General features: G+C 38.0%; 1 non-coding gene and 1 pseudogene across 1 annotated transcript; one reads left to right on the top strand and one right to left on the bottom strand.

The window, feature by feature from the left end:
- Positions 1-7,780: 7,780 nt before the first annotated feature.
- LOC145957876 (uncharacterized) lies at positions 7,781-11,932 on the bottom strand (annotated as a pseudogene).
- On the top strand, positions 11,232-11,337 carry LOC145958493 (small nucleolar RNA R71). The gene has a single exon (XR_014434334.1). It is a non-coding gene; the product is annotated as a small nucleolar RNA R71 (small nucleolar RNA).
- Positions 11,933-18,936: the final 7,004 nt, after the last annotated feature.

Below are 18,936 nucleotides of genomic sequence, written 5' to 3' on the forward strand. Positions count from 1 at the left end.
CATTACAAGATCAAAGAGTGAAAAGAAGAAATTACAAAGTAAAGGATGAAGAAATGGAGTTGATCTTCGTTCCCAAAGGATTCAGCTTCCAAATCTTTGTTTTCCCTTCGTTCTTCCCTCTTCAAGTGCTCCTCAATCTGTTTTTTTTTTCTCTTGTTCATGATGCTCTATTTTTCCATTTTTTTCCTTTTATATGAGCTTCAAAACAGGGCCAAAAAGTGACTTTTACTCCCACAACTGTAGCTGTAAATCCACAGCTATGGCTGTGGAGAGTCCTTCAGAGTGAAGAAATCTCCAATGTTGCAGCTGTGGTTTCACAGCTATAGCTGTGGCAACTCCTTCAAGCTTAAGGAACCTCTAGCCCTGCAGCGGTGAAGCCACAGCTATGGCTGTGGATCTCTGGAGTTTTTTGCTGGGTCCTGGGTGCTTCCATGGCTTTAGCTGTGAGTCCACAACTTTAGCTTCAACTCTCTGGAGCTTCAAATTGCATTTCAGATTTCCACAGCTATAGCTCCAACTTTCTGGATTTCTAATTCCTTCCCAGACTTCCACAGCTCAAGCTCCATATCCACAGCTATGGCTGTGGATCTCTGCCTTGCCAAAAATCCTGCAAAAAATGAGGAAATTCCTTAAGATTTTGCTACTACTCCTTTACTCTTATAGTATAACTTGATTCTTTAAAATAAAGGGGGTAAAATAACATATATAATATCTACAATTACCAAAAAAGAGTACCAAAAGTTGAGTGCAAATCATGCCTAAAAGACACTCAAGAACTACCCCAACTTAATCTCTTGTTGGTCCCCAACAAGATACCAATCAAAAACCAAAAAGGACACTTCCTACCATGAGATTTCTTCTATATCAACAATATGTAAACACTCAATCAATTCACCATCACAAACCAATTTCTACTCACTAAGGTGCCCACAACAATAATCATGCTCAACCACAAAAATTGCAAGGCAAATCATAGCATGAACATTACAAACCAATATCTGAACATACTCTCTCAACAATGGCTCTCCTGGGTGAGTGTTTCTCTCAATTCCATTCATCATTTCTATGAACATAAGCATTGATATCATCTCTTCAGTACTACTCTTTGAGAGAAAATTAGGGATCACAAGGACTTTTTGAAGATTGAGGGTTGACTGAGGCTTGATTAACAAAGGAATGTGGTTTTTCAGATTAACAGGGTTTAAACTCAAGAGAGTAAAATGAAAATGAACTAAACACTCCATCTTGCTTACTCTAAATATTCAACTCCAACCAGATCTCTCAACCCAAATTCTTCCTCTAATTACACACCCTCTTCCCTCAAGATTCTCTACCTAGATTTCAAGAGGCCCCTCTCTCTTTTAAGACTATTTATACAGGTGCTTGCTTATTTTTCTTTTGATTTGATTTTTTTTTGATTTTTTTTGATTTTTTTGATTTTTTTTTTGAGTATATGATAATGATAGAATGAAACTAACAAGCACACTTGAATTTGAACAGTGAAAATGATGGAGGGGTGACTCTTCCCTTCAACTTTGCATTAGCTTAATTTCTCAATTTTCTTTCAACTTGGCAATTTTTACCAACTACCCCAACTTAATCCCCAATTCATTTTCATTGACTCTCAAGAATTTGGTAGGGTAAAGAGTTGGTATTTGGGAGAGGTCTAAGGTTATTTGAAGGTTAAGGCTCAAACAGGTTTTAAAGGATGGATTCAATTATGGCTAACTGTTTGGCTCTAGGCTTAAGAAGATTTCAGTTATTTACAATGGGATGCCTTGATCCTGTCCAAAACTTTCTCACAAGAGCAATCATTCAAGACTCAACCAATGCAAACACATATGCTATGATGATGGCTCTCAAAGTATAAGTGTATATGATAGATGCACTGTTTGGTCTCTCTTACTCACCAGCTTGGCTAGATGTTCAATTACTGATCTTTCATGCCATGTAATCAAATATCTCACAACTTCATGATCAAGCAAATTGGATGAGTACAACCTCAAAGCAAGTCTCAAAACAAACCATTTTAATAGGTGAATCAAAAGATGTGTTTTCACTTTTTGTTGATCTAAAAGCCATCTCATTTATTACCTCCCAAGAATGATTTTCAATTTTTCCCAAAAAATATTTAAATATATATACATATTTTTTTTTCTTTTCAAAAAGTATATATGTATATCCCAAACATTATAAGATTATACCACAAAGTATGAGTTGAGTTCAACCAAGGACATCAAAAGTTCAATCATGAAGACAAAAAAATTTCACAATGAACACCAAAAGTTCAAACAAGAACACCAAAAGTTCAAACAGAACACCAAAACAAGTAAACCACCAAAATAGTCCAAACGAAACGAAAACTAAATAACTGAAATTAAAATGACTTGAATTTAAAACGACATAAAATTAAAATTAAACTCCTCCTCCTCAAAAGGTGGGTGACAGTGACCCATCATCTCCTCCTTCTTCATCAACTTGCTCTCCCTCTGAGTCCATCACCTGCTCTCCATCATGATCTCCTCCAGCTTTTTCTCCCTCTGAATCCATCACTTGCTCGCCATCACGTGGCTGTGCATCACTCCCTCCTGGAAAAACAGGGATGTCCCCAGGCCAAAGAATACCATGTTGAAATTGCTCTAGGGTAGGCCAGGGGTACAAGCTGCCACCGGTGTCGGCCTAATGTAAAGTGTAGTTGTAAAAGTATGAATGCAAGGCCAACTGTCCACGATGATTAGCAGCCTGTTGAAGTTGCACATGGTGGAGATGAGCCACTCCAGCTGGTGACGCTGCTCAATATGCTGGAATTGTTGAGTCGTGTAATCTTGCATGGAAGAAAAATCAAAGGGACCAAGTGGCGGGGCTTGAGGTGCAGACACTGATGGTGGAGGTTGGACTGACTATCAGATGACTGCAGAAACTCCCTCCGGTTGTAGCATTGGGCATTAACAAATACATGATCAATCTTCTTTCTGATGGGAGTCAGTGGTTGTGGAATACGAACTCTCTTCGCCTTGCACATACCGATGATGAGTCCCGGGAAAGCTAAAGGTTGCACCGCGCCAGATTTTGAAGGCTTGGACATCAAAAATCAATGTGGAAATGTCCACATCTCTCTATTGCATGATGCAAAAGATCATCTTTGCTCGTGCAATGGTAATATCTGATGTGTGGGTTAGAGGAAGGACATTGTTGTATAGAACTGCTTGCCACAGTCGAACAACAGACTTCAAATCCGATCTGAGTATGTGGGTGGGCTGGTTTCTGGTACCAATTTGGTACTGGCTACCAGGAAGACTGAGAGTTTCTAGCACCAAGGCAGACATGTCCTCATCCATAGTTGTGTGCTTGAGCTTCTGATAGTCGTCTTCTGCAGGAATGGCATATTCAGTGTGCAAATATTCATTAATGGCTTCTGGACTATAGGGGATTGAAACGCCTCGCACCCAAGAGACTCGATCTTTTGAATCGGGTTTGGTTGGGTAGGCGTTGGCATAGAACTCCCTAATTAGAATGGCGTTGTAGCTCTCTTTCGGTTGCCCCACCTTAGTCCATTTCCTTCTAGTGAATTCATCGTTGAATTCTAACAGAGGAAGGAGATCAATAATTGGTCTCTCAATGATGATGAGTCTACCCTCCAAATTTATGAATCTTTGTTGTTTAGACCTGTTGCGAAATCTGTTGGGCAGGAAGGTGAAACCTCGAGGTGGTTGTGATGGTGTGATGGCTGCTTCATCCTCTGAGGATGAAGATGAATCCGGAGTGGAAACAGCCACTTTCTTCCTTTTGCGGTCAGCCAGAATTTCATGAGTTGACCGAGAACCACCACCCCTTGAGTGAGCCATCTGAAAAATTAAAACTAGTCTTGCAAGCAAGTTAGTCTACCAGTTGATCATAAAATTCTTCATGAGGCATAAGAACTGATCAATAAGCATTCTGACATGTGAAACGCTAAAATTATTTCAAAGCCACCAATGAACAAGTAGATATTTCAATGAAAATCTTTCACATGTATTTAAACAAACAACCACCAATGAAATGCTATTAGCACCAAATTCTACTTGTTTCCATGATGAGCTCACCACATAGGTTCTTTGGATTGAAAAAAATGAAATCAACTTTTACTTTGGCATTTTGTCAAACACATAATAGGCAAAGATGTGGAATAGACATGCATGTGCAAAATAGCTTATTAAAACATCCCCCAATTCAAACTGTTCAATCCAAGAAGAGAATCAGTTCCACGTTGTGTTTTCATGAAGATCAAAGAACACAGAAATGATGAATATGTATGAGGGATGTACACATTGTTCAAGGGAGAAGAACAGTTCATGAAGCCTTTAATCAAGCACAAGATAAAAATTGATAAGAAAAACAACATGCACATGCATTCTTGTTCATTCAAGGGTTAAAGTTCATGACAGTAAAAGAATATTGTGCATATTGCATTCAAATTGAAAACTCCTCTCATTCAAGCATTTCCTCAAACACAAAGCAAGCATAGAATATGAATGCTCATGAATGTCCATATTGAAGACTCAAACACCCAAATTCATGCTTTTCACATGTGTGTACTTCCAATTCAACAAAAAAGTATAGAAATGATGAGTGACTATGAAGAGAGTTTAAAGAAATGAAGCACTTACAACCAACTTCCATGCAACGAAGAAGAAGAGAAAATTGAAGACTTTACCTTGCAATGCCAATAAAAATGGATCCTTTTGTGTTTATGTGCACAATGGTGATGAAGAACAAAGGTTTTATGGAGATTATGAAGAGAGGAGATGAGACGTGGGGAGGTGAAGAGGTTTCGTGAGTGAGAGAAGAAGAGAAACGAAGAGGTGGAGATGAGAGAAAAGGGAAAACGAAGAGGTGGAGAGAGGGGTTTCATTTTTGAAACTGACCCAAAATTATCTAAACCTTCTATTTATCTCGCATGTTTTGAGTCCGACGGTCTTAGATTTGGCGCCAGAAAGTTGGCGCTATGGCTGTGGTTGTGGCGCTTGAGCGCTGGAATTTTTAACATGCAATTGCCAAGACCGAAACTTGACGCTAAGGCCATGAGATTTGACGCTGGAGCGCTAAGTGTTTGGACATATCACAAAATGCATCAGAAAGTTGGCGCTATGGCCGTGGGCCTGGCGCTTAAGCTTTGGAGTTCTAATCACATAAGGAGCTTGGCAGAAACTTGGCACCTTAGCTGTGGATTGTGGCGCTTCAGCTGTGGAAATTCTTGTTCACAAAAATTGATCCAGAAAATTAGCGCCATGGCTGTGAATGTAGCGCTGCGGTTGTGAGAGTTTGAAGCTCTTAAAGAAATGGGCAGAGAGTTAACGCCTTAGCTTGAGGCTTGGCGCTATAGCTGTGGGCTTTAGAGTGCAAAAATAGCTAGGCAGGGAGTAGGTTCAAATAGAAACTCCAGAGATATGACGCTATGGCCGTGGGTCTTGGCGCTACAGCTGTGGAGTTTTTGAACTCAAGAGAGTGAGAGCCCCAGGGACTTGGCTCTATGGCTATGGGATTGACGCTTGAGCTATGGAATTTTTTTCACATGAGAGCCCTTGGCAGCAAGTTGGCGCTAAGGCCGTGATGCCAACGCTACAGCGCCAAGACTCAGAATTTGATTTTCTAAGTTGAAGCTTACTATCACTCAAGCCCCTAATGTTTTTCATGATTTGAGGGAATGGCAGAATCTCTTAGAGCATATGAGTAATCTATTACAACCAGGGTCACACATCATTCATTCCTTTTGAATTCTTTTTGTTGAACTCCCTAATTAAACCACTAACTCAAGATTATCAAAACTGTTTAGGCCAATGTGAGTCACCAATACATCACAAACAGGGTGTGCAGCCACATGATCAAGGAACTGAAAATTTGGCAACCATTGAAACACATCAAACAAGCTTATAACCATATGACCCAAAATACCTACTTGCACCAAAAACTTGAAACTCTAACCCTTTCTATTATCTCACACTACTAAAATTTACACACAACTCAAATATATTAACAACATGATTTTATGCACTGCAGCAACAGGTCAACCATGAAACAACCACAATCAGCTATTGCACAACCTGCCTATCACACATAGCAGGGAATCAAACCTCCCTATAAACAAAGACAATTTTCTCCACAATCCAAATCATCAAACTACTCACAGACCCAACACCCAAAACAATGCAGCACCACTATAAAACAAAAAAATAACATCCAAAATCTTAACACAACACACAAACAAAACTTAAACTAAATCAGAAATATTAACACATTCCAAAACATGCCAATCATCAAGCAACATTCATACTGAAATCAAGCACTCTATGAACAAAAACTCTTAACTACTCACTATTCAAACTAAAACTTAGAATCTAAAACAAAAATTAAAACAAGAACATGCTAATTTAATGTCTTTAGCTTGACAATCCTGTTTGCTCATGGCTCCTTCAAATGTGTGCTGGTAGTGAATCTCTCAACTTCACCACCCAAATAATGCTTGAGCCTCTGACCATTAACTAACCACGTCCTTCCAGAGGCAAGATCTTCAAGTTCAATGGCTCCATAGGATCTGACAGATTTAATTGAGAAAGGACTTGACCATTTAGATTTGAGCTTCCCAGGGAAAAGTTTCAACCTGGAATTGAACAGCAACACCTGTTGGCCTGGTTGGAAGTTTCTCTGGACAATCTTCCTGTCATGGTAAGACTTCACTTTACTCTTATAGATCCGGGAATGTAACCGCATTTCCTCAAGCTCATGTAACTGAAGCTTTCTCTTTCCACCTGCAGCTTTCAAATCAAAGTTTAATGTTTTCAAAGCCCAATAGGCCTTATGTTCCAACTCAACTGGGAGATGACAGGCCTTTCCATATACAAGCTGAAACAGAGAGAGTCCAATTGGAGTTTTATATGTTGTCCTGTAAGCCCACAGTGTATCATCCAATTTCAAAGCCCAATCTTTCCTTGAGCTGGCCACAGTCTTTTCCAGGATTCTCTTCAACTCCCTATTAGAAACCTCTGTCTGTCCATTTGTTTGAGGATGATAAGGTGTAGCTACTTTGTGTCTCACACCATAATGCTCTAACACCTTCTTCAGCTGTGTATTGCAGAAATGAGAACCACCATCGCTAATGAGCACTCTCGGTGTTCCAAATCTGGTAAAGATATTCTTCTTTAAGAACTTGATCATTGTTCGTGCATCAACCTTCTGAGTTGCCATTGCTTCCACCCATTTAGAAACATAGTCCACAACAACCAGAATGTACTCATTAGAATAAGAAGATGGAAGTGGTCCTACAAAATCAATTCCCCAGCAGTCAAAGACTTCAACTACAAGAATGTTTTGCAAAGGCAGCTCATGTCTTTTGGAAATTCCTCCGGTCCTCTGACACTTATCACAATTTTTGCAGTGTTCATGAGAATCCTTAAAGATAGTAGGCCAGTAAAATCTGGACTGAAGAATCTTTGCTGTTGTGCGATCTCCATTGTAGTGACCTCCATAAGGTCAATTGTGGCAGTGCCATAGGATATCCTTGACTTCTGTACCTGAAACACATCTTCTCAACAAACCATCAACACCAATATTAAATAAATAAGGATTATCCCACACATAGTAAGTAGAATCCTTGAAGAATTTCTTTCTCTGCTACCAATTGAGATCTTTTGGAATAACCCCGCTGCCTTAAAATTTGCCATATCAGCAAACCAAGGCCTTTCTTGCACAGAGAATAATTTTTCATCTGGAAATTCCTCATGGATTGCACTTTCAAGTATGGTCACCTCTTCATTTTCTAATCTTGACAGATGATCTGCAATGTGGTTTTCACAGCCCTTCTTGTCTTTTATTTCTAAATCAAATTCCTGTAACAGCAGAATCCATCTTATCAGCCTTGGTTTGGAATCAAATTTAGTCAACAAATATTTAATAGCTGCATGGTCAGTGAACATAGTAATTTTAGAACCAATTAAAGAAGGACGAAATTTCTCAAGTGCATACACTATTGCAAGTAGTTCTTTTTCTGTGGTTGCATAATTCATTTGAGTTTCATTCAAAACCTTACTTGCATAGTGTATGACATGAAAAATCTTGTTTTTCCTTTGACCTAGAACAACACCTACTGCATAGTCACTAGCATCACACATTAGTTCAAAATCAAAATTCCAATCAGGGCTAGTGATTACAGGTGCTGAACACAATTTGTTTCAATAATGAAAAAGCAGATAAGTAATCATCATCAAATTGAAATTTAACATCTTTCACAAGGAGATTGCTAAGAGATTTAGCGATCTTTGAAAAATCTTGAATGAACCGCCTATAGAATCCAGCATGTCCAAGAAAGCTTCTGATCCCTTTCACATTTGTTGGTGGAGGAAGCTTAGAGATGGCCTCAACTTTGGCTGGATCCACCTCAATACCTCTTCTAGAAATCTTATGGCCAAGCACTATTCCTTCAGTCACCATAAAATGGCATTTTTCCCAGTTAAGAATCAGATTTGTTTCAACACACCGCCTCAGTACAGTGTTTAGATTCTCCAGACATGTATCAAATGATGCTCCAAACACAGAAAAATCATCCATGAAAATCTCTCTCAACAAGATCAGAGAATATGGCTAGCATACACCTTTAAAATGTGGATGGTGCGTTACATAATCCAAATGGCATTTTCCTATATGCAAAAACACCGAAAGGACATGTGAATGTTGTCTTCTCTTGGTCCTTCGGGTCCACTGCTATCTGATTGTATCCAGAATAACCATCCAAAAAATAGTAGTAGGCTTGACCCGCCAACCTCTCTAACATCTGGTCCATGAAGGGTAATGGGAAGTGATCCTTCCTTGTGGCCTGGTTTAGCTTCCGATAATCAATACACATCCGCCAACCAATGACTGTCCTTGTAGGAATCAATTCATTCTTGTCATTCATCACCACTGTCATGCCTCCTTTCTTAGGAACCACCTGAACAGGGCTAACCCATGCACTATCGGAGATAGGATAAATCATGCCAGCTTCAAGTAACTTAATCACTTCTTTTCTCACCACCTCTTTCATTGTTGGGTTCAAGCGTCTCTGAGGTTGGGCTACTGGTTTATAATCCTGCTCCATATGAATCTTGTGCATGCAATAAGATGGACTAATCCCTTTCAAATCAGATAGGGTCCAACCAATAGCACCTTCATTGGCTTTTATCACTTGAATCAATTTATCCTCTTGCTCTTTTGAAAGCTGGCTACTGATTATGATTGGCTTCCCACCATTTTCTTCTAAGAAGACATACTTTAATTGTGGTGGCAATTGTTTCAACTCCAGTTTCACTATTTGATCTTTTTCCTCCTTCTTCAATTCTTCCTTTGACTGAACATTGGTTGATGAGCTTTCACCTTTGTTCAATGCATCAACCACATCCTGGACTTCCTTATCTATGACTTTATCCAACTCTTCATCAAACATAGACAAAGCCTTCTCCAATGGTGACAAATTCTTGAAATTGCTTTGAGTTTCCAAATACACATCATCTAATACATCAATCATGAAACAATCCTTATTGCCCTTGGGAAACTTCATTACTTCAAAAACATTGAAATTCACCTCTTCATCTTGAACTCTCACCTTCAGCTTTCCATCATCCATGTCAATAATAACTCTAGCTGTCTTCATGAAGGGTTTGCCTAGAATCAATGGAACTTCCACATCTTCTTCCATATCCATTACTACAAAATCAACTGGGAACATGAACTTGTCAACCTTCACTATCATATCTTTCACTATGCCATGTGGAAGCTTAATGCATCTGTCTGCCAACTGTAAGGTCATTCTTGTAGGTCTCACTTCCACTTCTCCTATCTTCTTCAGCATGGATAAAGGCATCAAGTTAATACTGGCTCCAAGGTCTAAGAGTGCCTTACCCACTGATAGATTACCAATTGATACAGGGAGAGTGAAACTGCCTGGATCTCTGGACTTCTGAGGTAAAGACTTCTATATAATGGCACTACATCCTGCCTCAAGCTCCACAATCTCTTCTTCAAGAATTCTTCTCTTCTTAGTTAACAATTCCTTCATGAACTGAGCATAAGTTGGAATTTGCTCCATGGCTTCAGTGAAGGGAATATTTATCTGGAGCTTCTTGATAATATCCAGAAATCTCAGAAATTGCCTTTCTTTTCCTTTCTTGGAAGGAGCATGAGGGTAAGGTAAGTTTCTTACTGGAACATTGGAAATGACTTCCTTGCCCTTCTTTTTATTCTTCTCCTTCTCAACTCCATTTTTCTCTCTTTTTTTCTCACTATCTACACTCTCACTTTTATTGTTTTCTTCCTCATTCTTCTCACTCTCTTCCTCAACCTCCTTCAATTCATTATTTTCTTCCTTATTATTTTTCTCATTGTTCTCACTCACCCCAACATCTCCACCAACTACCTTCCCACTTCTTGTTGTTATAGCTTTGCAATGCTCCTTGGGGTTGGTCTTGGTATTGGCTGAAAATGGGCCTCCAGACATGTCAGCTAATTGTTTAGCTAGCTGACCCACCTGTACCTCCAAATTTTTGATGGATGCCTCTATGTTTTTCTGGTTGTTCATAGATACATGCATGAACTGGTTCAGAGTATCCTCCAATTTGCTGGTTCTTTCATGCATAGAAGGATAATCAGGCTGATGTTGCTGTTGTTGTTGTGGTGGCCTATTGGATGGCCCAGCTTCATTCCTCCATCCATAACCTTGGTTGTTATTGTTGTTTCTCCAACCTTGATTTCCTTGCATATAATTGTTAGTATTATAATTACAGGAATTAAAATTACCTCCTTTTTGTTGGTTGCCCACATAGTTGACCTCTTCTTCATTTGGAGTTTCAGAACAATGACCATTGGGATGATCTCCCCCACAAAAATCACATTTTAGAGAAGAATTTGCTTGAGTTGAAGAAGAAGCAATAGCATGAAACTGTTGTGGAATCTTGGTCATCTGCTTAGTCAGTGCTTCAATCTGTTGAGACAACAATTTATTCTGTGCAAGGATTGCATCATTTGTACTTAGATCAAGAACTTCTCTTTTATGAGATTGATGTCTCTCATGCTCTGCTTGGTGATCAGAAGATGCCAAGGATTCTATAATTTGAGTAGCTTCTTCTGGGCTCACAGTCATCATGGTGCCACCAGCTGCTGCATCCAATAACATCTTCACCTCAGGCTTGATTCCATTAACAAAGAAGTTAAGTTGAGCTATATCCTCAAACCCATGGTTAGGTCATTTTCTTAGCAATGACTTAAATCTTTCCCAGGCTTCACAAAATGGTTCATCTGCACCTTGCCTGAAAGTAGTAATTTCTGATTTGGCCTTAATATACTTGGATGAAGGATAAAATCTATTCACAAACTTGTTTTCCACATCACCCCAGCTTGTCAAACTTTGATTCGGGTGAGATTGTAACCAAACTTTAGCTTTTCCTGTTAGAGAAAATGGAAACAACCTCAAGTATACAACTTCCTCATCACCTTCAGGAATTCCCATTGTTCCACATAACTCATAGAAATTTGAAAGGTGTGAGTATGGGTCCTCATGATCAAGGCCAACAAATTGTTGTGAGCTAACCAAAGTAAGGAAGGTAGGCTTCATCTCCATGGCTCTAGAAGTATTTGGAGCTGCAATACTGGAGAAATTCCTAGGACCATGTTGTTGTGCGTAATCACCTAGGGTCCTTCTAGGAGGCCTAGCTGGTCCATGTCCATCATTATGAATGCCTGTTCCTTCTTCAGCCATTTCTGTTTCAAGGTGTGGTTGATTTGATGAAGTAGAAGAACTTGGAAGATCTTGTTGTTGTTTTTGGAGTCCCTCTAACTGTCTACGCCTTCTTGTTCTACTGTTGTTCCTCCTTGCCGTTCTTTCAATTTCAGGATCAAAATGCAATTCTTCGGCTAGAGTTTTTCCTCGCATGCAAATTCAAGAAGTCTGCACAGGAAGGTGAGTCCATGAAACACAACAAGATAAATATATCTATATATATTATAAATATTCACAAAATGAATTATTTACACAATTATAAAATCACAAGAATAAGAATTACTAAATAGCACCAAATCCCCGGCAACGGCGCCAGAAACTTGATGAGGATTTTCGCAATCTCACCACTTGGCAAGCGGACCAAGTTTCGAAGTAGTATTCAAATATCGTCCTCAGGGATTTGAGTGTTTAGTAATTCTTGCTCTAATGATTTAAAAGAGAATGTTGTTATAATTGCAAATGAGTGAAGATATGGTAAGGGTAAAGCAACACAATAAAATAAAAGTAGTAAAGAAAATGATTAAGAAACAAGGATTGGTTCAAAGTACTTGCTAACTCGTAGATCTTCTTAAAGTAAATGCGATTCCAATTTCATTATTTCCACGTTCATTAAGTAATCCAACAAGATTCCTCAAGGTTGAATCCTAAAGTCATTAAGCTCAAAACATGATTCCTCTATGGTTTGAGTTTAACACTTCGCATTAAGAACAATGACTTGAACAATGTGACTAACTAAATCAAGTCTATTCCTAGAACGAGAAATGATTAGGTGCAAGATTCAGTTCGGGTTTTCAAAAACGTTTTCCAACTGGATTCAAAAACCAAAAATCATACAACGGATGATCAAGCCGATATAAGCATTAAGAGAAGGATCAAACACAAATAATGAGATCAAAATGCATATACTTAAGAAGAAGAAGAGTTAGTAGTTACATCCAACCAATCCTTAATGAGTTTAGCCACACATGGCCATTACAAGATCAAAGAGTGAAAAGAAGAAATTACAAAGCAAAGGATGAAGAAATGGAGTTGATCTTCGTTCCCAAAGGATTCAGCTTCCAAATCTTTGTTTTCCCTTCGTTCTTCCCTCTTCACGTGCTCCTCAATCTATTTTTTTCTCTCTTGTTCGTGATGCTCTATTTTTCCATTTTTTTTCCTTTTATATGAGCTTCAAAACAGGGCCAAAAAGTGATTTTTACTCCCACAGCTGTAGCTGTAAATCCACAACTATGGCTGTGGAGAGTCCTTCAAAGTGAAGAAACCTCCAACGCTGTAGTTGTGGTTTCACAGCTATAGCTGTGGCAACTCCTTCAAGCTTAAGGAACCTCCAGCGCTGCAACATTGAAGCCACAGCTATGGCTGTGGATCTCTAGAGTTTTTTGCTGGGTCCTGGGTGCTTCCATGGCTTTAGCTGTGAGTCCACAGCTTTAGCTTCAACTCTCTAGAGCTTCAGATTGCATTTCAAATTTCCACAGCTATAGCTGCAGATCCACAGCTATAGCTCCAACTTTCTGGATTTCTAATTCCTTCCCAGACTTCCACAGCTCGAGCTCCAGATCCACAACTATGGCTGTGGATCTCTGCCTTGCCAAAAATAATGCAAAAAATGAGGAAATTCCTTAAGATTTTGCTACTACTCCTCTACTCTTATAGTATAACTTGATTCTTTAAAATAAAGGGGGTAAAATAGCATATATAATATCTACAATTACCAAAAAAGAGTACCAAAAGTTGAGTGCAAATCATGCCTAAAAGACACTCAACAGTATTACCCACGGGTACGGGTTTATTTGTCATCCCTATTCCTAACTTAAAATTTGGCATGTAACCCTAATTTGGAATGACCTATTCCCAAAGCCCATTTTAGTTCAATTTTAAGGGCCAAAACGGTCGTTCCACACCTTTGGATGCCTATATAAGCATGCCCAAGGCTTAGTCTTCCACACTTCACACAAAATTGAGAAATTATTATGCTATTCACTCTTTCTCCCTTCTCCTTATATTCTAGAGTGTTTGTGAGGCTTTTGTAGAGCGAAAGACTGACAAAACGTGTCTATGTACCAACATTTTGAAGAAAATCTCTTTATAAAGCTTGCTTCGAAGGTTTTTCATCTATTCTTTCTCTTTCCCTATTTACTTGTTTTATTCATAACCCTATTGGCATGTAGCAACCAATAATCATGTAGATAATGGGTGTTCTTTGTCTTGAAAATAAAATGTAAATCATTGTATGATAAATAAAAGGGGTAAATATTTAATTATGTTTATTATTATACTAAATTCATCATAGGATATCGAGTCAGGGTGTTGTAGGGTGCTTAATACCTTTCCCACACGTAACTGACTCTTGAACCTAGATTCTGGTTGTGAAGGCCATTATTGTTTAATGAAAACCTTTTTCTTTTTCCGAAGTTTTGAGTAAAATGTCAGTGGCGACTCCTTCAAACCTCCTTTCCTAAACTAATTTTCAAAATGAAGTCCAAATAATCTATGGGTAAGATCGAAATATTTTGGGTTTCGACAGGACTAAATATGACTTCTAGACAACAAGTAATTATTCAAAAATCAAAGACATAATTAAAATTTAAAACCCAAGACAATGCAAAATAAGCACAAGGTAAAGATCCTAGTAACATGTGATTGAGAAATTAAGAAACAATCACTAGAACATAGATCTATCATGTAATTTTGTAAGAAATCTAGATCTATTTAAACATATACATAATCAAGACATGTAAGAACAAATTTAAAAAATTTCAAATGGTGAAAAAGAACACTTAAACCTCAAGGAAGCCAACCATGACTCTAGATACAAAAAATGATGGCAATTTTTGAAGAATTGATGGATGAACTACTCATAAAATTGTTCCAAGCTCCATGAACCTTCTGAAAGTTTGATCATGTTCTAAACATGTACACTGAAAATTAAAGAATCTATTTTATGCTAAAATAATTTTCACAATACTTATGTGTGTGTGCATGGCCCCTTAGTAGGCAAAAGAAAAAGCCTTCTAAAAACGAAAACAATTAAAGTAAATTCCTAAGAAATTATGCTACCAAAGCAAGAAAGCATGCAAAGAAAGCAATTAAAGCATGTGCTAGTCAGATTCCCTAGGGTGGGAGCTTGAAGTGACCTTAGTGGTATTCAAGCCACTCCCACAAGCACTACTCGAATTACCCTACAACTAATAGGTTTAAAATGGGCAATTACAACCCAAAAAAATTGAAAACAAAGGCCCAAATTACAAGAGGCCGAAAATTGAACAAGAAAGAAAGCAAAAATTTCAAGTCTTCAACTCCTCCAATTTGGCTCCCCTTCACAAGGAACAAACTATGTTAGTCCTCTCCTTTAGTGTTTGCACTATTTGAGATATGATATCCTTCTCCAAAGCACTTGGGATCTCCACGGATTTGATCTCTACTCAATCCCCCAAAGAAATTTGCTAAGGGTTTTTGGAAGTAGTACTTGACCTACACCCAAAGATAGCAAACCAACTAAGAACAAGAAGGAGGCCAAAGGAAATAAAACTGAAAATGCTCAATTAAAAAGCTAAACTCAAAGACAGATTAATGAGACAAACATAAGAGTTCCAAGGAAGACAAGCAAAAATTAAGACACATTAAAAAGGCTAGCACACAAAGGAAAAGTCCTAGAATAACACTAGAATGGAGTTTAAACTTTAATGGTTTGCACTTGTGAATTTTAAGTCCTTGTTTTGTAAAGGTCCAGCCACATTTTTGTGTCTCAAAAGGGTCCAATAAGGTCCAAAAATTCAGTCCAAGTCCAACTCCAATGTGCAAGGGCAATTAGGTCAAATGTCCACAAGTCTAGCAACAAATCCTTTTGTTTTCTTTTGGCCTTTTGGTCACATTTTTTTTTTCAATTTTTCTGTCCAGATTTTTGTTTCTATTTTCCTTTTAAATGTTGCTTGGTTTTTACACTTGTGGGTGATTAAAAATGCAGCACATAAAGAAGTCAAATTTAGAGAGACAAGTGGCAACACATGAGTGGGTGATAAGGCATATTATGAGTGGAGTGTGTCTTGTACTATTTTTTTCTTTTTGTGCAGATTTTGTCAAAGATTCTAGCACTCACACACAACATTTAATCACTTCACACATGTGCACGAAGGACAAAGGAATAATCATGTAATGATGTGCATGGAAAGGTGGCCAATCATGTATGTGTAGGAAGCAAATAACACATAGATTTCAACACAAATTTGGAGCATGCCAAGGACTAATCAACATGCATGAATGACTTCTAAATGGTGTAGTAAATTTTCAGCCACCTCATGGAAAAGCACATACATCAAATATTTTCATTTTTCTCATACATCAAATGGGTGCATCATACATATAGATATTTGTCTTTTTGAGATGGGTGAGAGAAACACACTTTTGACAAAACTTAAAAGGTAAAAAGGATCAAAAAGAGATGCAATATATGTTATTCATGTTCTTGAAATATTTTTCCAGCAAACAAGAATGAAAAGCAAGAAATGGCATACAAGAACCTAAGACTCAAGAAAAACCCTAAAGCACAAAAGGAGGCTCATGAATAAGCAATGAACCATGGAGTAACGTAAAAGACATTTATAGGTTTTCATGGATGATAATGGACTCAAAAAAGAGTCAAAGAAATGAAAGAAAACTAGTTCCCCTTGAAGAAAACCTAAGCTCATGATACCAAATAATGGGCTCCTTCCACCATGGGAGAGACCAAGACGTCCAAGGTCAAAGGGAGACTCCTTGCCACAACCAGGATGATGGATTTAGGGGCTTAACTTCCCTTCAAGGGTGATGAAAAAGGAGACAAGGGCGTGAAGGGTGGAGGTTGGGCGTATAGAGTAGATGAAGGGGGGATGTGTTTGGGTGGTGCTTGGTTGGCTTACTTCACTAAGTGGGGTGAAGGCCACTCAAGGAACCCTAAACTTACTCAAGGGAGGAGAGGGGACTCACTCAAGGGAGGAGAGGGGAGGTCTAGGCCATGATGACCTAGATGAGTAAGGAGAGGATTTGAGGCAAAAATGCTCTCTCAAATTCATATATTCCAAAAGTGTGTACAAGGTGCTAGGCTAAGGGTACTTATAGGAGTGGGAAGGCATCTAGGGTTGCATTTAGGGTTGCATGGCCGTGTAATGCAGCCCAAATGCATGCCAAGTGCAACCTAAATGAACCCTAGATGATGTGTGGGTTCCTTCCTACCAAAAGACCAAAATACCCTTTGACCTAAAAATAGAAAAAAAGTGGACTTTGACCTCACAAGTCAAGGTTTAAGCCCTAAAATAAATCCTAAACTAATTTGCCCCATAATACAAAGGTTAAATGAAAATACATAATAAAATCCTATGATCTAAAGTACCCCAAAATACAAGGGTAAAAAAGAAAATAAAACAATAAAATCCTATACTACTCAAAATAGGCCTAGGAGATGGATCAATACTCCACACTCATGATGAGTATGGCTCTAGGCATGGTATCTCCTTCATCTTCCTCCATTCTCCTAGCCATGGACCTAGTAATGGGTCCAACATGAAGCTCCAAGGGTGGCCCTCTATCAAGGACTTTATCATATTAATTATTTCTCATAATCAATAAATATGATAATAAAGCATGATCTTATTAATGCAAATAAAATAGATTGGATCTTGGGCATACCTTTTATTCTGAACAATCTCCCACTTACACTAGAGTCAATCTATCATGTACTTCATTCCAACCTCCCACTTGTGTTTATCAAACTCCTTGATACCAAGTGCCTTGGTGAATGAATTTGTTGTGTTCTCATTTCCATTTACCTTTAAATTCTTAACATCACCATGTTCAATGATTTCTCTAATTAATCAAGTGATATCTTCTCAGGATGTGTTTAGACTTTTGATGTGATCTTGGCTCTTTTGCTTGAGCAATAGCTCCATTATTATCAAATAATAACGTAACGGGTTCTTCTATTGAAGGAACCACACCAAGCTTAGTTATAAATTTCTTCATCCAATTTGCTTCTTTAGCATTATCACTTGCAATTATATACTCTGCTTTAGTTTTTGAATTTACAACCATAGCTTGCTTAGAACTTTTGCAACTCACTACACCACTATTTAAGGTGAAAACATAACCTGAAATAGATTTATTGTCATTTTTATCCAATGCAAAGCTTACATTGGTATAACCTTTCAACATTAGTTCAAAGCCACCATAAATGAGGAATTGATCTTGAGTTGTCCTTAAGTACTTAAGAATGGTCTTAACTACTTTCCAATGCTCCTCACCAGGATTTGCTTGATATCAACTAACTACTCCTAGTGCAAAGACGACGTTAGGACGTGTACAAGTCATTGTGTACATGATAGCTCCCACTACACTAGCGTATGGCACCCTATTCATGTGTTTTCTCTCTTCAAGGTTTTTAGGACAATCCTCCCTACTGAGATTAATTCATGTTCCTATCGACAAATATCCCCTTTTGGAATTCTCCATATTATACCTCTTTAAAATGGTATCTATATACATAGATTGGGAGAGTCCAAGCATTCTTTTAGATCTATCTCTATAAATCTTTATTCCTAGAATATATGTTGCCTCTCCCAAATCCTTCATAGGGAATTGTTTGGACAACCAAATATTTGTACTTTGCAAAGATGGTATGTCATTCCAAATAAGAAATATGTCATCCATGTACAACATCAAACAAATAATTGTGCCCCCATTAACCTTTTTGTAAACACAAGGTTCCTCTTCACATCTAACAAAATCAAAATTTTTAATTATTTTGTTAAACTGAATGTTCTAACTTTTAGAAGCTTGTTTTAATCCATAAATGGACCTTTGTAGCTTACAAACCTTATTATGATCAGAAGAGGATATAAATCTTCAGGTTATTTCATGTACACATCCTTTTTTAGCTCACCATTAAGAAAAGTTGTTTTTACATCCATTTTCCATATTCCATAATCATAGTAAGCTGCTATAGCAAGTAGAATCGGAATTGATTTGAGCATTGTCACAGGATAAAAGGTTTTGTCATAATCTATTCCTTCATTTTAACGATATCCTTTGGCAACAAGGTGAGCCTTATAGGTCTTAACCTTTCCATTTGCTCCGATCTTTTTCTTGTAAACCCATTTAAAACCTATCGATTTTATATCTTTTGAAGC

Source organism: Cajanus cajan, chromosome 5 (genome assembly GCF_000230855.2).
Source record: "Cajanus cajan strain Asha chromosome 5, NIPB_CcT2T_4, whole genome shotgun sequence".
Classification (NCBI taxonomy): domain Eukaryota; kingdom Viridiplantae; phylum Streptophyta; class Magnoliopsida; order Fabales; family Fabaceae; genus Cajanus; species Cajanus cajan.